The sequence below is a fragment of the Palaemon carinicauda genome, chromosome 4 (assembly GCF_036898095.1).
Source record: "Palaemon carinicauda isolate YSFRI2023 chromosome 4, ASM3689809v2, whole genome shotgun sequence".
NCBI lineage: Eukaryota > Metazoa > Arthropoda > Malacostraca > Decapoda > Palaemonidae > Palaemon > Palaemon carinicauda.
Window position 1 is genome coordinate 64934808 of NC_090728.1, and position 22500 is coordinate 64957307.

Genomic DNA, 22500 nt, shown 5'->3' on the forward strand with positions numbered 1-22500 from the left:
CTTTATTTATATTCTTGTTTTATCATTATACGTAACAACAACAACAACAACAACAGCATAAAACGCAGCCGTTTCTAGTCTATTGCAAGACAAAGGTCTCAAGTATGGGCTTTGCCCATTCGCATCCTACGCTAGCCATTGCAGATTAGTGATGGTGGGAGACTTCAGTCTGATCACTCACAGCAAATCAACCTAATATAGGTGACCCTAACTAGTACACCTTAGCTGACCATAACGATACGTACACTTTTTCACCACGTTAAGGTATCCTTACCCAGAAAGGGTAACACTTGGTACTAATTGCCTATCCAAACCCAGTATTGGCATTCCTCCAGTATCTCTGATAATGTTCATAACCCGAGAGAAAAGGTAAACTACAGAGATGGCCACATGAAAATGACGATCTTCCAAAGGTGCAGATTGTACACTGTTAAAATTAACGTAATTTCAATCTGAAATTCTTCGTAAAAGTATACTGTTCTCAGACGTATTTCAGTAAAATACAATCGACCGTGATATTACCCTACTTTGTTACCATCTTTTACGGGTAGGTGACCGTAATATCTCTCCTTTACGTCAATATATCAGTTTTAAAATAGTAAATGCCTGGCAATAATTATTCCAGGATTTTTACCCTTTTTTGCGGCAATTTTTAAGTGTATACAGGGACTGTTTACTACAACAACGAAATCACTCAAGTATTCTCGACTATAAACTATAAATATTACTTTTTTCTATGAATGAATACTGATGGACCTGCATATAAAAGTTACCTATCTATCTATCTCTATATGAACTTCGTTACCAAGGACTAATCTGGGGCTTTCCGTCACAGCAGAAGCTGTGAAAAGCAGGTGTGATAAAGCCAAGCTCTCGAAATCATTTTTATGTTTATCAACTTTTTTTCTATGAATGCATACTGATGGACCTGTATATAAAAGCTATCTATCTATCCATTTATCTATATGAATTTCATTACCTAGTACAAATCTGGGGCTTTCCGACACAAAAGAAGCTGGGAGAAGCAGATATAATGAAAACAGGATCTCGAAATCATTGTTATGTTTATCTCGTGACTGCCAAGCAGACCTAATTTTCTGAGAGCGGACACAGTCATCCTCCCTTCTGAGAAGACAAGAGGAAGAGAAATAAGATAGACTAGTGTGCAAGAGAACTCTAATCCAAGATAGTGGAAGACTATGGTACAGAGGCTATGGCATTACACAAGACAAGGGAACGGTGGTTTGATTTTGGAGTGAATTTCTCCTAGAAGGGCTGCTTACCATAGCTAAAGTGTCTAAGAGGTAAAAATTAGATGCTGAACAGCAAGATGGAAGAAAGAAAGCGAGGACAGAGGAATGTGGCACTCCATGGTGGTATGTGACATTTTTCAAAATGAATAGGGTATAAAGCAAGTGTAGGTGCAGATAGGGGTCAAAGGAATGCTATAAGACACTTGAGCCCACTTCTATTAAAAAAGTATTCACACCTAGATATATTTTTGATTTAAAAACATATCTAAATAATTTTTATTCAACTATAAATACACTATATGTAAAATGGAAAATTATTTATGTAAATATACTATGATGTATATATGTTATAAACTGTAAGATTGTAAATGTGTATTTCATAATAAAAGATAAAAAAAAAGAATGCACCGCAAGTCTTGGGTAGTGCCATAACCTCTGTACCATGGTCTTCCACTGTCTTGGGTTAGAGTTCTCCTACTTGAGGGTATATTCGGGCACGCTATTTCTACCTTGCTTCTCTCCCTCTGGTTTTTATGAATTTTTTTATGGTATATATATGATAGATCTAATTCAATGGCGTTAATGATCTTGAAATATTTTATTTTGATCGTTATTACTTCTCTTGTGATTTATCTATTTCCTTGTTTCCTTTCCTCACTGGGCTATTTTTCCCTGTTGGAGCCCTCTGGGTTATAGCATCATGCTTTTCCAACTAGGGTTGTAGCTTAGCCAGTATCAACAACAACAATAATAATAATAATAATAATAATAATAATAATAATAATAATAATAATTATAACAACAACAACAATAATAATAATAATAATAATAATAATAATAATAATAATAATAATAATAATAAAAACAATATAAATAATAATAAAAACAACAACAACAACAACAATAATAATAAAAATAACAACAACAACAACAACAACAATAATAATAATAATAATAATAATAATAATAATAGTAATAATAAATGCACTGACAGTACTACCCACTGGATAAATGATCAACCTCAGTTTGATGGGGTTACCTAAACGTGGTGAAATGGTTAGCGTATCGACATGATCAGCAAATCTGTACTAGTCAGGGCCACCCTTACTAGGTTGGTTTGCTGTGAACGATCAGACCAAAATCTCTCACCATTACCAATCCACACTGGTCAGCGTGGTGATGAAAACTGGCCAAACCCCAGACATAAATTGACGTGCTTGCATGCGTGCATGAGAGTAAAAAGATGCACAACTCATTATAAACAGCTAAGAAAAACAGAACGAAAGAACCAGCTGCCATTGATCTAACTTTGGAGGATCGCCAGCTAATTGTTTCCTATATCCTACACACTCTCTTATATACATTTGATATGATAACTAGCTAAGCTACAGCCCTAGTTGGAAAAGCAAGATGCTATAAACCCGAGGGCTTCAACAGGGAAAAATAGCCTAAGCTACAACCCTAGTTGGAAAAGCAAGATTTTATAAACCCAAGGGCTTCAACAGGGAAACATAGCCCAGTGAGGAAAGGAAAGAAGGAAATAAATAAACGATATAAGAAATAATGAACAATCAAAACAAAATATTTAAAAAAAAGTAACAATATTAAAATATATATTTTGATATATAAACTATAATAAGACTCATGTCAGCCTGCTCAACATAAAAAAAAGAATTTATATCAAGTTTAAACTTTTGAAGTTCTACCGATTCAACTACCCGAGTAGGTAGATCATTCCACGACTTGGTCACAGCTGGAATTAAAACTTCTAGAATACTGTGTGGTATTGAACCTCATGATGGAGAAGGCCTGACTATTAGAATTAACTGCACGCGTAGTATAACGAACAGGATGGAATTCATTATAATTCGAACGATCCCCATCATACTATGACAGTGAGAGATTTTACTTCCTATCCTATAAGCAAAATGGGGTGAATGTAATTCGTTTGGACAGGGTAAGCTAAGAATATGGTAATATAAGGGGGGTCTCAAAGCCACTTCAACGCCTAAGAAAACATAACAGACACCTCACACGTCTCGAACTGTTGACCTAATCGCTCCAGGACTCCTTGCTGCCTGGAGGAAGGACGCTGGTGACTGGTACAGCATAGGGACATACGCTACCGGGGTCTAAAGTGATGTCAAGCAGGGCAGCAAATCGGGGCTACGGTATACCCCAATCAAAGGAAAGTCATTCAAAAAAATAGAAGGTAACAGTGCTTACCCCATACAAAATGGCAAAAAAGCACGTTAATAGAAGGAGAAGCAGGGAGGCGTAGCACCCCGTAGGTAAGAGATATGGCTCCTACACTCGATGTTTTTTAAATGACGTGCATTTGTACCGACTTGTAGCGGTGCCCTTTTAGCTCGGAAAAGTTTCCTGCTATCCGATTGGTTAGAATTATCTTGTCCCACCAATCAGCGATCAGGAAACTTTTCCGAGCTAAAAGGGCACCCCTGTGAGTTGGTGCAAATATGCCCCAGTAAAAAGAATTGACTATAGTTTAGGTTAGGTAGGGTACCTTAGGTTAAGTTAGGTGAGGAACCTTAAGTTAACTGGTGTTCTGGTGTCTGTTTATAAAATGCAGTTTTTCAGACTGCCCAACGAACTAAACCTGCATAGCCCCGGGTAAGTAAGGATGTGGTTCCTAGGTTAGGTTAGGTAGGGTACTTTAGGCTAGGTTAGACGAGGAACCTTAGGTTAGGTAGTGTTCTTGCGTCCATTTGTAAAATGTGGTTTTTCATTCTGCCCCCAACGAACTAAACCCGCGTAGACCCCGGTAGGTAAGGACATGGTTCATAGGTTAGGTTAGGTAGGGAAAATAGGAAGATGGATAATGATGCTTTTAGTTAGAAATGGTAGGAGTCATCTCCAAAGGAAGATGGATAATGATGCCTTTGGTGAGAAATGATAGGAGTCATCTTCAAAGGAAGAGGGATAATGATGTCTTTGGTGAGAAATTATAAGTCATCTCCAAAGGAATATGGATAATGATGCCTTTGGTGAGAAATGATAGGACTCATCTCCCAGGGAAGATGGATAATGATGCCTTTGGTGAGAAATAATGAGTCATCTCCAAAGGAAGATGGATAATGATGACTTTGGTGAGAAATGATAGGAGTCATCTCCAAAGGATGATGGATAATGATGCCTTTGGTGAGAAATGATAGGAGTCATCTCCAAAGGAAGATGGATAATGATGCCTTTGATGAGAAATGATAGGAGTCATCTCCAAAGGAAGATGGATAATGATGAATTTGGTGAGAAATGATTGGAGTCATCTCCAAAGGAAGATGGTTAATGATGCCTTTGGTGAGAAATGATAAGAGTCATCTCCAAAGGAAGATGGATAATGATGCCTTTGGTGAGAAATGATAGGAGTCATCTCCAAAGGAAGATGGATAATGATGACTTTGGTGAGAAATGATAGGACTTATCTCCAAAGGAAGATGGATAATGATGCCTTTGATGAGAAATTATAGGAGTTATCTCCATAGGAAGATGGATAATGATGCCTTAGGTGAGAAATAATAGGAGTCATCTCCAAAGGAAGATGGATAATGATGCCTTTGATGAGAAATTATAGGAGTTATCTCCATAGGAAGATGGATAATGATGCCTTTGGTGAGAAATGATAGGAGTCATCTCCAAAGGAAGATGGATAATGATGCCTTTGATGAGAAATGATAGGAGTTATTTCCAAAGGAAGATGGATAATGATGCCTTTGGTGAGAAATGATAGGAGTCATCTCCAAAGGAAGATGGATAATGATGCCTTTGGTGAGAAAAGAAAGGAGTCATCTCCAAAGGAAGATGGATAATGATGACTTTGATGAGAAATGATAGGAGTTATCTCCAAAGGAAGATGGATAATGATGCCTTTGGTGAGAAATGATAAAAGTCATCTCCAAAGGAAGATGGATAATGATGCCTTTGGTGAGAAATGATAGGAGTCATCTCCAAAGGAAGATGGATAATGATGCCTTTGGTGAGAAATGATAGGAGTCATCTCCAAAGGAAGCCTTTGATGAGAAAATATAGGAGTCATTTCCAAAGGAAGATGGACAATGATGCCTTTGATGAGAAATGATAGTAGTCATCTTCAAAGGAAGATGGAAAATGATGCCTTTGGTGAGAAATGATAATTATCTCCAAAGGAAGATGGATAATGATGCCTTTGATGAGAAATGATAGGAGTCATCTCCAAAGGAAGATGGATAATGATGCCTTTGGTGAGAAATGATAAGACTCATCTCCAAAGGAAGATGGATAATGATGCCTTTGGTGAGAAATGATAAGCGTCATCTCCAAAGGAAGATGGATAATGATGCCTTAGGTGAGAAATGATAGGAGTCATCTCCAAAGGAAGATGGATAATGATGCCTTTGGTGAGAAATGAAAGGAGTCATCTCCAAAGGAAGATGGATAATGATGCCTTTGGTGAGAAAATTATAAAGAGTCATCTTCTATTTCAGTTCAGCTGTATTTACTAATCGAATTTGTCGTGTCATTCATAACTTATTATGCCAAACAGACCAACTATTGAAGCTATCTTTCATTGCCATACGTCCTAGATGTCCAAATGATGAGATAGTGGGCAAAATCAGCGAATATTATTAATAGTCTGGGTACTTCCTCCACATTCGCAGAACTGATCATTTATTAATATTCGTTATAACCATTTTAACTTATCTCGTTTACAGAAATGTTTCGATGTTATGATTTTTTTATTCATTAGATAATCACAACATTAAACGGTTAATTTTTAGTTATAAGAAAATATACAAGATACTGCTTAAAACTATAATTTTCCCGAAGAGTAACCTTTATATGAAACTTGACCTACGATTTGATAATGTTCTCTAGTCAGTATGATTATAATATAACGAAAATTCTCTACAGAAAATTCACACTCGGTATAATCAATGTAATTTCCATAAACCAATTTGATAATTGAAAAATTAAAGCGAAATTATAAAAATATATATATTAGTCGACATGCACTATTTTCTCGCAATATTTCCAATCAAATCAGCTAAGCACGATTTAAACACCATTTAATAATGAACATAAGATAATCCATTTACCTGTTTTGCACTGAAATAATATCCAAAATCGGCCGTCAAAGACACACAAAGGAACAACGCCAATTCCGCTACACTTCAGCTCACCGCTCAACCTTACAATTGACTGAAGCGCGATTGGGCTGCTGGCCTCCATCATGTAAGAGAAACATTAAGAAGGAAATTTGAAAATGTGTTCGGGCGCGAAGTCGTTGCCAGTATATGATACTCTACAAAAACCATTAAGATTTCTTGTTTTATAGAGATTTATTGACTAGCAATTAACTAATTAAGCTTGTCTCTCCTTTGATAAACATATCCATGCTTTGAAATTATCTAAAAAATGGGATTAATATCGATTCGAAGACAAAAACCCAAGGTTTCGAACGAGGTGGACGTCAGCCAGGGCATGCGTGCAGCTCGTTCAGGTAGCTCTTGGACTTGGAGAGTTGCCATAGGTAGGAAGCGTGACTCATTCTGTTCACGCCTCTCACCTCCTCCAGGCAAGAGCAGTGTTTCTCCCACCCACTCCCTCCCCCTACCTCGCACTTCCTCCTCTTCTCCCCCTCCCTCCGTCACAAGAACCGAAAGAGATGTATATATGATTTGGTGCCCCATTTTGAGAACACGAACTCAAAATGCGAACCACCTGGAGGTATGGTTCGGTTAGAACCGCGAATGCATTCAGCTTAGGCCTGCTTATTAAATTGAAGGTTTGGGTACTATTATTATTAATATTAATATGCACATTAGATAATGTTTATTAAAATAAACAGACTTTGGTCTTAATTCTGGTATAGAGGGAACAGTCTAATGTATATTTCTACGTCTCACACCCCCAGGAGGTTATGAATGGGCCAATTGTCTTTTACTAGGTCACGAGAGCACAGGATCTCTTGACGTATCAAAGAAGAAGAGTGACTCGTAATCTATTACATAACATTAGATCCTCATTTGACCACAATGATTTCTGGTTACTATTTGGGCACTGAGTGGCAGGCAGCGCAGGTAAGAAAGAAAGAGAGAGCGAGCGAGAGCGAGGGAGAGTGAGAGAGAGAGAGGAGAGAGTAAGAGAGAGAGATCCTGGATCAATGCTTTCGCCATCCGTAGGCTCGGACGGGAGAGAGAGCCCTGGAGCCTGGGAAGGTAGATTCAGGCGGGCGTGGTTCCCCCCTCTGGTTGAGTTTTGGTTAAATTCTGGTTGAGTTCTGGTTCAGCTTCCAAGGACAAACGTACCTTGTTGCTGGGAACACGTATCCCTTCCTCTTCATTCCGTTCTACGTAGAAAATAGCAACTGAATATTATTGTTATTATTATTATTATTATTATTATTACTATTATTAGCCAAGCTACAGCCCTAGTTGGAAAAGCAAGATGCTATAAGCCCAAGGGCACTAATAGGGAAAAAATAGCCCAGTGAGGAAAGGAAATAAGGAAATAAATAAATGATGAGAACAAATTATTATTATTATTATTATTATTATTATTATTATTATTATTATTATTATTATTATTATTATTAGCCAAGCTATAACCCTAGTTGGAAAAGCAAGATGGTATAAGCCCAAGGGCTCCAATAGGGAAAAAAAAGCCCAGTGAGGAAAGGAAATAAGGAAATAAATAAATGATGAGAACAAATTATTATTATTATTATTATCATTATTACTAGCCAAGCTACAGCCCTAGTTGGAAAAGCAAGATGCTATAAGCCCAAGGGCTCTAATAGGGAAAAAATAGCCCAGTGAGGAAATGAAATAAGGAAATAAATAAATGATGAGAACAAATGATTATTATTATTATTATTATTATTATTATTATTATTATTAGCCAAGCTACAGCCCTAGTTGGAAAATCAAGATGCTATAAGCCAAAGGGCTCCAATAGGGAAAAAATAGCCCAGTGAGGAAAGGAAATAAGGAAATAAATAAATGATGAGAACAGATTATTATTATTATTATTATTATTATTATTATTATTATTATTATTATTATTATTAGCCAATCTACAGCCCTAGTTGGAAAAGCAAGATGCTATAAGCCCAAGGGCTCTAATAGGGAAAAATAGCCCAGTGAGGAAAGGAAATAAGGAAATAAATAAATGATGAGAACAAATTATTATTATTATTATTATTATTATTATTATTATTATTACTAGCCAAGCTACAACCCTAGTTGGAAAATCAAGATGCTATAAGCCCAAGGGCTCCAATAGGGAAAAAATAGCCCAGTGAGGAAAGGAAATAAGGAAATAAATAAATGATGAGAACAAATTATTATTATTATTATTATTATTATTATTATTATTATTACTAGCCAAGCTACAACCATAGTTGGAAAAGCAAGATGCTATAAGCCCAAGGGCTCCAATAGGGAAAAATATCCCAGTGAGGAAAGGATATAAGGAAATAAATAAATGATGAGAACAAGTTAGCAATGAATCATTCTAGAACAGTAACAATGTCTAAACAGATATGTCCTATTTAAACTATTAACAACGTCAAAAACAGATATGTCATATACAAAGCTGATTTAGATAATAGTTATCTATGTCTAAATCCTTAGCATCCGTATCTCATATTTCATTAGGATATGATCTTAAAGTTACAAAAAAAAAAAAAAAAAAAAAAATTGTATTATCTTAGTTTTCTCGTCATTGTCGTTTGCCTTTATTCAGTGCCAAATATAAAATAATGAATATTAAAGTCCATATATCATATTCTTATATTTCATCATGATAGGATTTTAAAATTACCCCTCCCCCCCAAAAATTTTTTTTATATTTTCTTAGTTTTTTCCTCACTATCGTTTGCAATAATTCAGTGACGAAAATAGATTATAAGCATTAAAGTCTTGAAAATATTCTGATATAATATACAAAATACTCGAATATTCATAATATACAGTATATTCTTATCTGAGTAAATAAAACAATAATAAAAACCAAAATATAAAAAGGTTCACATATTTAGAAATGAAGAACAGACAAAAATTATTTGTTAAGTTATCAATATCTAAAGGTTTAAAGGTCGCTCATGAATGGCAAAGGCAATAGAGTGACAATGCCCTAGAGACTGACCATATATCCATATGATCAGCACCCAAGCCCCCTCTTCACCCAAGCTAGGGCCAGGTAGGGCCAGGCAATGGCTGCTGATAACTAATCAGGTAGACCTATAGACTCCCCAGACCCCATCATTAGCTCATAAGGATGGTGAGGTTGCAGACAATACAAGAAACTATAAAGTTATTATTATTATTATTATTATTATTATTATTATTATTATTATTATTATTACTTACTTACTTACTTACTAAGCAACGGCCCTAGTTGGAAAAACAGGATGCTATAAGCCCAAGGGCCCCAACAGGAAAAATAGCCTAGTAAGGAAAGGAAATTAGGAAAAATTACAAGAGAAGTTTAAGAGCAATAATAACATCAAGATAAATCTTTCATATATAAACTAAAAAACTTGAAAATAACAAGAGAATTAAAACTTCAAAATAAAAAGAGGAAGAGAAACAAGATAGAATAGTGTGCCCGAGTGTACCCTCAAGCAAGAGATCACTAACTCAAGACAGTGGAAGGCCATGGTACAGAGGCTATGGCACTACCCAAGACTAGAGAGCAATGGTTTGATTTTTGAGTGTCCTCCTAGAAGGGAGATGAAGGAAAGCTTAATCGATATTTCTTCCTGACAGTTAATCTAGAAATTCCCCTGTCCAGTTTTACAGTGACAGCAGCATGAGACATTCCAAATTTACGAATATTTTTCACATTCCAAGTTTCATTCTAAGTTTCATTCCACGAATATTTTTCCCATTCCAAGTTTCATTCCAAGGTTCATTCCACGAATATTTTTCCCATTCCAATTTTCATTCCACGAATATTTTTCCCATTCCAAGTTTTCATTCCAAGTTTCATTCCAAGTTTCATTCCACGAATATTTTTCCCATTCCAATTTTCATTCCACGAATATTTTTCCCATTCCAAGTTTGATTCCAAGTTTCATTCCACGAATATTTCTCCCATTCCAAGTTTCATTCCAAGTTTCATTTCACGAATATTTTTTCCCATTCCAGTTTCATTCCAAGTTTCATTCCACGAATATTTTTCCCATTCCAAGTTTCATTCCAAGTTTCATTCCACGAATATTTTTCCCATTCCAAGTTTCATTCCACGAATATTTTTCCCATTCCAAGTTTCATTTCACGAATATTTTTCCCATTCCAAGTTTCATTTAATCCTTTCCTAATTTCCACTTTTTTTCCGACCATCCCTCCTGCGACAAATCTATTTCGTATTCTTTCCCCCTCTTGATTATTCTATCGCATGTCAGTTGTTACTTCATTAACAATGCAAATTACAAAACTTCGCAAGAGTTTTCTTAATCTTGCAAATGTATAAATTGTTTCAACTGGCTTTTTTCTTTACGGTAGAATGTCTTTGTTAATGCCAAGAAAAGATGAGCAGTTCCATGTCCTTTATCAAAGAAAACAATCCTCAACATACAGTTAAAAATTTGCATTAAAATAACAGTAAATGTCTAGCAACATTATTCCAGGTTTTTTACCGTTTTATAAACGGATATATTGACGTAAGGAGTGATATCACTGTCACCAAACCGTAAAAGGTAACAAAGGTAAAATTACGGTCGCCAGTATTTTACTGAAATACGGTTGGGAACAGTATATTTTTACGGATAATTTCCGATTAAGATTACGTTTTTTTTTTCTAACAGTTTATGTTATATATGACACTTGTATCATATGAAAATTGCAGATGTGTGAGGAAAGAATTGACAGTGATTGGAGCCTTCTGGAAGCGCTGTAAACGGTGTATAGCCTGAGAGGCGAGTGCATATGGTGGTATAGCTAGTGATTTTAGCCTCTCTCAATAGCTTGTCCTATGACACCAGAAGGATGTCGGTAACCAATCATCAGAATGTCACTCTTTTGCTTTCTGCAACACCACCTAATATCCATCACCAGGCAGAGACGTTACCAATAAGGCCACAGCAATTGTTTAGCAGAGGTAAAGGCTCAAGTTTTCTCGCTACAGGGTTAACTTACAAAACATTTTCTGTGAGTCTGTTACTCCTGCTCATGAAATTACAACTAATGGTTTTGAAAATTTATTAAATGATGTTTTCTAACGATAAATTTATTTAAAAAGTACACATTTAAATGCATTTATGTGGGTGGTTTTTATTTTCATACAGTCTGTAATATAGGATATTATAATTTTGATGATATAATGGAATAGTTTTCATGGTCACATTGAAGAGACAAATACATTTGTAAATTTGACGAATCAATTAATTTATATAAATGTACTGTAACCTTCTTTAACAATTACATATATGATGAATTTCTCTTACAATTTTTTGCTACTGTTGCTGCTCCTAGAGTTACAAGGAGTTACAAGGATTTTGGATGTCTCAAAGACTTTTTAATCCATCCGCAGAGACTCCATTTGCTCTTTGGTAGAGCGATTTAGTTTAAGCATTTAGAGTTATGATCTTGTCTAACTTATTCTTGAACTCTTTTACGGTGTTACTGTTTACTACATCCGCTAAGAGAGAGAGAGAGAGAGAGAGAGAGAGAGAGAGAGAGAGAGGAGAGAGAGAGAGAGAGAAGGATTTTGGATGACTCAAAGACGTTTTTTGGTCCATCCGCGGAGACTCCATTTGCTCTTTGGTTGAGCGATTTAGTTTAAGCATTTAGAGAGTTCCTATGATCTTGTCTAACTTATTCTTGAACTAGTTTACCTTGTTACTGTTTACTACATCCGCTAAGAGAGAGAGAGAGAGAGAGAGAGAGAGAGAGAGAGAGAGAGAGAGAGAGAGAGAGAGAGAGAAGGATTTTGGATGACTCAAAGACGTTTTTTGGTCCATCCGCGGAGACTCCATTTGCTCTTTGGTAGAGCGATTTACTTTAAGCATTTAGAGAGTTCTTATGATCTTGTCTAACTTATTCTTGAACTCGTTTACCGTGTTACTGTTTACTAAATCCGCTGAGAGAGAGAGAGAGAGAGAGAGAGAGAGAGAGAGAGAGAGAGAGAGAGAGAGAGAGAGAGAGAGAGAGAGAGAGAGAGAAGGATTTTGGATGTCTCAGACTTTTTAATCCATCCGCGGAGACTCCATTTGCACTTTGGTAGAGCGATTTAGTTTAAGCATTTAGAGGTATGATCTTGTCTAACTTATTCTTGAACTCATTTAGCGTGTTACTGTTTACTACATCCGCTGGAAGTCTATACCATGTATTTTCTATTTTGTATTTAAAGAAATTACCACATTGAGTGATATTGTAATTCCAGTTTGTATCCGTCACCTCTGGGCTGATTTTTGCTAAGCGTGAATAGATTGTCGTAATCTACATTTGTTATTCCTTTAAGTATTTTGAATACCTCTATTTGTACTGCTAATGGAAAAGGCGCTGTTGTTTTGAGAGAGAGAGAGAGAGAGAGAGAGAGAGAGAGAGAGAGAGAGAGAGAGAGAGAGAGAGAGAGAAGGATTTTGGATGTATCAAAGACTTTTTAATCCATCCGCGGAAAATACCTTTATTTGGACTGCTACTGGAACAGGCGCTGTTGCTGAGAGAGAGAGAGAGAGAGAGAGAGAGAGAGAGAGAGAGAGAGAGAGAGAGAGAGAGAGAGAAGGATTTTGGATATCTCAAAGACTTTTTAATCCATCCGCGGAGAATACCTCTATTTGGATTGCTACTGGAAGAGCCGCTGTTGTTGAGAGAGAGAGAGAGAGAGAGAGAGAGAGAGAGAGAGAGAGAGAGAGAGAGAGAGAGTTCTGGACGACCAGTCCAAACAGAAACCACGACTGGCAGTGAATGAGAAAAAACCTCTATTTAGACTGCTACTGGAAGAGGCGCTGTTGTAGAGAGAGAGAGAGAGAGAGAGAGAGAGAGAGAGAGAGAGAGAGAGAGAGAGAGAGAGAGAGAGTTCTGGACGACCAGTCCAAACAGAAACCTCGACTGGCAGTGAACGAGAAAAAACTTCGAGTTAGAGAGAGAGAGAGAGAGAGAGAGAGAAGAGAGAGAGAGAGAGAGAGAGAGAGAGAGAGAGTTCTGGATGACCAGTCCAAACAGAAACCTCGACTGGCAGTGAATGAGAAAAACCTCTATTTAGACTGCTACTGGAAGAGGCGCTGTTGTTGAGAGAGAGAGAGAGAGAGAGAGAGAGAGAGAGAGAGAGAGAGAGAGAGAGAGAGAGAGTTCTGGACGACCAGTCCAAACAGAAACCTCGACTGGCAGTGAATGAGAAAAAAAACTTCCGAGTTAATTAATCTAAACTGGAATGTAGATTGTCGTGTGTTATCGACTTCCAACTTCAACACTGAAAGCATCTTCCCCACTTAAAGATCCTCCCAATTATTTACTTATTTACGTCTTAGACTAGAGATAAATTTAACGCTTTCCTTTTACCTATATAAGGAAATTCCTTGTTCGTACGTCTGGTCTAATTTCTATTTTAACAAGAAATTCTTTTCCTTTATATTTAGGAATTCAGTTTCTTTGGTTTATTGATAGATTTGTGTTTTCATTTCTTTAAATGCAAAATAGAAAACACATGGAATAGACTTCCAGCGAATGTAATAAACAGTAACATGGTAAAAGAATTCAAGAATAAGTTAGACAAGATCATAAGAACTCTCTAAATGCTTAAACTAAATCGCTCTATCAAAGAGCAAATGGAGTCTGCGGATGGACTAAAAAGTCTTTGAGACATCCAAAATCCTTGTAACTCCTTCACTGTTAAAAATTTACTGTAAAACACATTAAAAATCCTGGAATAAATATTGCCAAGCATTTAACGTTTTAAAAAAAACCGATATATTGACGTAAAGGAGTGATATTACAGTCACCAACCCGTAAAATATGATAACAAATTATGGTAAAATTACGGTCGCCTGTTTTTTATTGAAATACGGCTAGGAGCGGTATATTTTTACGGAAATTTCCGATTAAAATTAGGGGTTTTTAAGTGTTAAATATATGAAGAAAAAAAATCAGATTCTTCCTTTTTTTTCACTAAATATATCGTATAAAACCTGATGTATATATCCCTAGAAACCAATTAATACTGTAATTCAGGTAATGTATTAATTCCATAATCTGATGTAATACCTAATATTACATGCATTATTGAACTAGTGTATCCAGACGATAAATTCTTTCACTAAATTCTGAGAGAAAATTTAGGAGAAATATCAAGAGACCTTCACTTTCATTAAGCATGATTAGGCTAATAATATGAATGGAATTTTTTTACACCGTTGTAAAGAATTTTTTTTTTTTTTTTTAAATTAGAGTTCCTAAACGATGATTTTCCAAAAAAAAAAAAAAAAAACAAACATTTCTAAGAGAACCTGAATTGGTATTTTCTAGTATTGGGTAGTGATATGGTTTTATTATTTGATCACTTTGCAGATTACCTTATGCATTGCATAGTATTGACTACTCTTTCAAATTTAATGTACCCCCTCAGGAGTTGAAATGTACCACTGGGAACCCCTGATCTAGACAATATCAGTTGACATAGCCCATGAAGAGCAATTGCGACATGTAGTCTACGCAGATTGGGAACCCTACGTCTAGACAATATCAGTTGACATAGCTCATGAAGAGCAATTTGCTACATGCAGTCTACCCCAGATTGGGAACCCTTGATCTAGACAATATCAGTTGACATAGCTCATGAAGAGCAATTGCTACATGTAGTCTACCCCAGATTGGGAACCCTAGATCTAGACAATATCAGGTGACATAGCTCATGAAGAGCAATTGCTACATGTAGTCTACCCCAGATTGGGAACCCCTGATCTAGACAATATCAGTTGACATAGCTCATGAAGAGCAATTGCTACATGGAGTCTACCCCAGATTAGGAACCCCTGATGTAGACAATATCAGTTGACATAGCTCATGAAGAGTAATTGCTACATGTAGTCTACCCCAGATTGGGAACCCCTGATGTAGACAATATCAGTTGACATAGCTCATGAAGAGCAATTGCTACATGAAGTCTACCCCAGATTGGGAACCCCTGATCTAGATAATATTAGTTGACATAGCTCATGAAGAGCAATTGCTACATGTAGTCTACCCCAGATTGGGAACCCCTGATCTAGATAATATCAGTTGACATAGCTCATGAAGAGCAATTGCTACATGTAGTCTACCCCAGATTGGGAACCCCTGATCTAGACAATATCAGTTGACATAGCTCATGAAAAGCAATTGCTACATGTAGTCTACCCCAGATTGGGAACCCCTAATGACAATATCAGTTGACATAGCTCATGAAGAGCAATTGCTACATGTAGTCTACCCCAGATTGGGAACCCCTGATCTAGACAATATCAGGTGACATAGGTCATGAAGAGCAATTGCTACATGTAGTCTATCCCAGATTGGGAACCCCTGATCTAGACAATATCAGTTGACATAGCTCATGAAGAGCAATTGCTACATGTAGTCTACCCCAGATAGGGAACCCCTGATCTATACGATATCAGTTGACATAGCTCATGAAGAGGAATTGCTACATGTAGTCTACCCCAGATTGGGAACTCATGATCTAGACAATATCAGTTGACATAGCTCATGAATAGCAATTGCGACATGTGGTCTACCCCAGAGAGGGAACCCCTGATCTAGACAATATCAGTTAACATAGATCATGGAGAGCAATTGGTACATGTAGTCTACCCTAGATTGGGAACCCCTGATCTAGACAATATCAGTTGACATAGCTCATGGAGAGCAATTGCTACATGTGGTCTACCCCAGATAGGGAACCCCTGATCTAGACAATATCAGTTAACATAGCTCATGGAGAGCAATTGGTACATGTAGTCTACCCCAGATTGGGAACCCCTGATCTAGACAATATCAGTTGACCTAGCTCATGAAGAGCAATTGCTACACGTAGTCTACCCCAGATTGGGAACCCCTGATCTAGACAATATCAACTGACATAGCTCATGAAGAGGAATTGCTATCTGTAGTCTACCCCAGATAGGGAACCCCTGATCTATACGATATCAGTTGACATAGCTCATGAAGAGGAATTGCTACATGTAGTCTACCCCAGATTGGGAACTCATGATCTAGACAATATCAGTTGACATAGCTCATGAATAGCAATTGCGACATGTGGTCTACCCCAGAGAGGGAACCCCTGATCTAGACAATATCAGTTGACATAGCTCATGGAGAGCAATTGGTACATGTAGTCTACCCTAGATTGGGAACCCCTGATCTAGACAATATCAGTTGACATAGCTCATGGAGAGCAATTGCTACATGTGGTCTACCCCAGATAGGGAACCCCTGATCTAGACAATATCAGTTAACATAGCTCATGGAGAGCAATTGGTACATGTAGTCTACCCCAGATTGGGAACCCCTGATCTAGACAATATTAGTTGACATAGTTCATGAAAAGCAGTTGCTACATGTCTACCCCAGATTGGGAACTCCTGATCTAGATAATATCAGTTGACATAGCTTATAAATAGCAATTTCTACATGTAGTCTACCCCAGATTGGAAATCCTTGATCTAGATAATATCAGTTGACATAGCTCATGAAGAGCAATTGCTACATGTAGTCTACCCCAGATTGGGAACCCCTGATCTAGACAATATCAGTTGACATAGCTCATGAAGAGCAGTTGCTACATGTAGTCTACCCCAGATTGGGAACCCCTGACTTAGACAATATCAGTTGACATAGCTTATGAAGAGCAATTGCTACATGTAGTCTACCCTAGATTGGGAACCCCTGATCTAGACAATATCAGTTGATGTAGCTCTTGAAGAGCGATTGCTACATGTAGTCTACCAAGATTGGGAACCCCTGACCTAGACAATATCAGTTGACATAGCTCATGAAGAGCAATTGCTACATGTAGTCTACCCCAGATTGGAAATCCTTGATCTAGATAATATCAGTTGACATAGCTCATGAAGAGCAATTGCTACATGTAGTCTACCCCAGAATGGGAACCCCTGATCTAGACAATATCAGTTGACATAGCTCATGAAGAGCAATTGCTACATGTAGTCTACCCCAGATTGGGAACCCCTGACTTAGACAATATCAGTTGACATAGCTTATGAAGAGCAATTGCTACATGTAGTCTACCCTAGATTGGGAACCCCTGATCTAGACAATATCAGTTGACATAGCTCATGAAGAGCAATTGCTACATGTAGTCTACCCAGATTGGGAACCCTAGATCTAGACGATATCAATTGACATAGCTCATGAAGAGCAATTGCTACATGTAGTCTACCCTAGATTGGGAACCCCTGATCTAGACAATATCAGTTGACATAGCTCATGAAGAGCAATTGCTGGATATAGTCTACCCCATATTGGGAACCCCTGATCTAGACAATATCAGTTAACATAGCTCATGAAGAGCAATTGCTACATGTAGTCTACCCAGATTGGGAACCCTTGATATAGACAATATCAGTTGACATAGCTCATGAAGAGTAATTGCTACATGTAGTCTACCCTAGATTAGGAACCCCTGATCTAGACAATATCAGTTGACATAGCTCATGAAAAGCAATTGCTACATGTAGTTTACCCCAGATTGGGAACCCATGATCTAGACAATATCAGTTGACACAGCTCATGAAGAGCAATTGCTACACGTAGTCTACCCCAGATAGGGAACCCCTGATCTAGACAATATCAGTTAACATAGCTCATGAAGAGCAATTGCTACATGTAGTCTACCCCAGATAGGGAACCCCTGATCTAGACAATATCAGTTGACATAGCTCATGAAGAGCAATTGCTACATGTAGTCTACCCCAGATTGGGAACCCCTGATCTAGACAATATCAGTTGACATAGCTCATGAAGAGCAATTGCTACATGTAGTCTACCCCAGATTGGGAACCCCTGATCTAGACAATATCACTTGACATAGCTCATGAAGAGCAATTGCTACATGTAGTCTACCCCAGATTGGGAACTCCCTGATCTAGACAATATCAGTTGACATAGCTCATGCAGAGCAATTGCTACATGTACTCTACCCCAGATTGGGAACCCCTGATCTAGACAATATCAGTTGACATAGCTCATGAAGAGCAATTGCTACATGTACTCTACCCCAGATTGGGAAGCCCCTGATCTAGACAATATCAGTTGACATACCTCACGAAGAGCAATTGCTACATGTACTCTACCCCCAGATTAGGAACTCCTGATCTAGATAATATCATGTGACATAGCTCATGAAGAGCAATTGCTACATGTAGTCTACCCCAGATTGGAAACCCCTGATCTAGATAATATCAGGTGACATAGCTCATGAAGAGCAATTGCTAAATGTGGTCTACCCCTGATTGGGAACCCTAGATCTAGACAATATCAGTTAACAGAGCTCATGAAGAGCAATTGCTACATGTAGTCTACCCCAGATTGAGAACCCCTGATCTAGACAATATCAGTTGACATAGCTTATGAAGAGCAATTACTACATGTAGTCTACCTCAGATTGGGAACCCTAGATCTAAACAATATCAGTTGACATAGCTCATGAAGATTAGTGGCTACATGTAGTCTACCCCAGATCGGGAACCCCTGATCTAGACAATATCAGTTGACATAGCTCATGAAGAGCAATTGCTACATGTAGTCTACCCCAGATAGGGAACCCCTGATCTAGACAATATCAGTTGACATAGCTCATGAAGAGCAATTGCTACATGTAGTCTACCCAGATTGGGAACTCCTGATCTAGACAATATCAGTTGATATAGCTCATGAAGAGCAGTTGCTACATGTAGTCTACCCCAGATTGAGAACAACTGCTCAAGACAATATGAGTTGACATAGCCCATGAAGAGCAATTGCTACATGTAGTCTACCCCAGATTGGGAACCCCTGATCTAGACAATATCAGTTGACATAGCTCATGAAGAGCAATTGCTACATGTAGTCTACCCAGATTGGGAACTCCTGATCTAGACAATATCAGTTGACATAGCTCATGAAGAGCAGTTGCTACATGTAGTCTACCCCAGATTGAGAACAACCTGCTCAAGACAATATGAGTTGACATAGCCCATGAAGAGCAATTGCTACATGTAGTCTACCCCAGATTGGGAAACCCTGATATAGACAATATCAGTTGACATAGCTCATGAAGAGCAGTTGCTACATGTAGTCTACCCCAGATTGGGAATCCCTGATCTAGACAATATCAGGTGACATAGCTCATAAAGAGCAATTGCTACATGTAATCTACCCCAGATTGGGAACCCCTGATCTAGACAATATCAGGTGACATAGCTCATGAAGAGCAATTGCTACATGCAGTCTACCCCAGATTGGGAACTCCTGATCTAGGCAATATCAGTTGACATAGCTCACGAGGAGCAATTGCTACATGTAGTCTACCCCAGATTGGGAACCCCTGATCTAGACAATATCAGTTGACATAGCTCATGAAGAGCAATTGCAACATGTAGTCTACCCTAGATTAGGAACCCCTGATCTAGACAATATCAGTTGACATAGGTCATGAAGAGCAATTGCTACATGTAGTCTACCCCAGATTGGGAACCCCTGATCTAGACAATATCAGTTGACATAGGTCATGAAGAGCAATTGCTACATGTAGTTTACCCCAGATTGGGAACCCCTGATCTAGACAATATCAGTTGACATAGGTCATGAAGAGCAGTTGCTACATGTAGTCTACCCCAGATTGGGAACCCCTGATCTAGACAATATCAGTTGACATAGCTCATGAAGAGCACTTGCTACATGTAGTCTACCCCAGATAGGGAACCCCTGATCTAGACAATATCAGTTGACATAGCTCATGAATAGCAGTTGCTACATGTCTACCCCAGATTAGGAACCCCTGATCTTAGACAATATCAGTTGACATAGCTCATGAAGAGCAATTGTTACATGTAGTCTACCCCAGATTGGGAACCCCTGATCTAGACAATATTAGTTAACATACCTTATGAAGAGCAATTGCTACCTGTAGTCTACCCCAGATTGAGGACCCCCTGATCTAGACAATATCAGTTGACATAGCTCATGAAGAGTAATTGCTACATGTAGTCTACCCCAGAATAGGGACCCCTGATCTTTATAATATCAGTTGACATAGCTCATGAAGAGCAGTTGCTACATGTCTACCCCAGATTAGGAACCCCTGATCTTAGACAATATCAGTTGACATAGCTCATGAAGAGCAATTGCTACATGTAGTCTACCCCAGATTGGGAACCCCTGATCTAGACAATATTAGTTAACATACCTTATGAAGAGCAATTGCTACCTGTAGTCTACCCCAGATTGGGACCCCCTGATCTAGACAATATCAGTTGACATAGCTCATGAAGAGGAATTGCTACATGTAGTCTACCCCAGATTGGGAACCCCTGATCTAGACAATATCAGTTGACATAGCTCATGAAGAGCAATTGCTACATGTAGTCTACCCCAGATTGGGAACCCCTGATCTAGACAATATCAGTTGACATAGCTCATGAAGAGCAATTGCTACATGTAGTCTACCCCAGATTGGGAACCCCTGATTTAGACAATATCAGTTGACATAGCTCATGAAGAGCAATTGCTACATGTAGTCTACCCCAGATTGGGAACCCCTGATTTAGACAATATCAGTTGACATAGCTCATGAAGAGCAGTTGTTACATGTAGTCTACCCCAGATTGGGAACCCCTGATCTAGACAATATCAGTTGACATACATCATGAAGAGCAATTGCTACATGTACTCTACCCTAGATTGGGAACCCCTGATCTAGACAATATCAGTTGACATAGCTCGTGAAGAGCAATTGCTACATGTACTCTACCCTTGATTGGGAACCCCTGATCTAGACAATATCAGTTGACATAGCTCATGAAGAGTAATTGCTACATGTAGTCTACCCCAGATTGGGAACCCCTGATCTAGACAATATCAGTTGACATAGCTCATGAAAAGTAATTGCTACTTGTACTCTACCCCAGATTGGGAACCCCTGATCTAGACAATATCAGTTGACATAGCTCATGAAGAGCAATTGGAAGACCATACTGAGACGAAACAACTCGTCTCTTTGACAATAAGTTATATGTTTATCTATGGATACCCTTTGATGCGTCTCACACACGTCATCTACTATAGCCTTGGACAATTTCCTTTTTTTCTATTTCACTTGTAGAGGTGGAGCGAGGCAAAGCATTTTCATTAGAAGCTACAGATCAAACGCATCTGTTCACCCAGACCGATGAATGTAAAACGATCATTTTTTCCTCTCTGGAGCTAAATGCAGCTTTCAGATTTGTTTGTGAGACAGAGAGGGAGATTGATACAGGTGTCAGATATGACGTTGATGGTGTTTATGATATGGTAATCAACATTAGTAATGTAAAAGTCATGAATGGTTTCAATGACGTCATAAATCTAATGCTAAAAAAACTCTCAGATTTCTGAATTGGTTATCGTCCAGCTGGTCTGGCAGAATATTATTATTATTATTATTATTATTATTATTATTATTATTATTATTATTATTATTAATTGCTAAGCTATAACCCTAGTTGGAAAAGCAGGATTCTATAAGCCCAAGGGTTCCAACAGGGAAAATACCCCAGTGAGGAAAGGAAACAAGGTAAAAAATATAATATTTTAAGAACAGCTACAACACCAAAAGAGGAAGAGAAGTAAGATAGAATAGTGTTCCCGAGTGTACCCTCAAGCAAGAGAACTCTAACATAAGACAGTGTATTTGATATCATGTCTATTTGTGGATGTGTTTATAAGAATAATTTCACGGAAGGTCATTTGTATGTTGGTTTTCGAGAATATTTCATATTATTCTTCTGTCAGTCTCAATTTCCTTTGATTAACAAAGTTTGAATCTGGAAGACGAATATTTTCATTCAAAACATATTAGGTGCAGACCATATTAATTATCAATTGAGAATTTTATAACTCTCCATTTGATAGTTCGAGATTGTGACGGCCGAGAGCAAGGTTATGACTCAAAGGCAGGATGCAATCAACTGAGTAACTTTATTAAAGAACACTCTCCTTTATATACAAAACCTCAAGGCAACAGGAAATTACATGTTCGAGAAACAGACAATGTTACATAGGAGAAACGCAGA

General features: G+C 37.8%; 1 protein-coding gene across 2 annotated transcripts in view; it reads right to left on the reverse strand.

Moving 5' to 3' along the window:
* LOC137639995 (uncharacterized) overlaps positions 1-22500 on the reverse strand; it is a 96182-nt gene that overhangs the window by 50161 nt on the left and 23521 nt on the right. Inside the window, exon 1 of one of the 2 annotated variants that reach the window (XM_068372336.1) lies at positions 6344-6470. The exons of the other annotated variant lie outside the window; for it this stretch is intronic. The gene's annotated coding sequence lies outside the window, so the exon portion shown is untranslated. Of the gene's footprint in view, positions 1-6343; positions 6471-22500 lie in introns of those variants that run through there. 2 annotated transcript variants of the gene reach the window in all.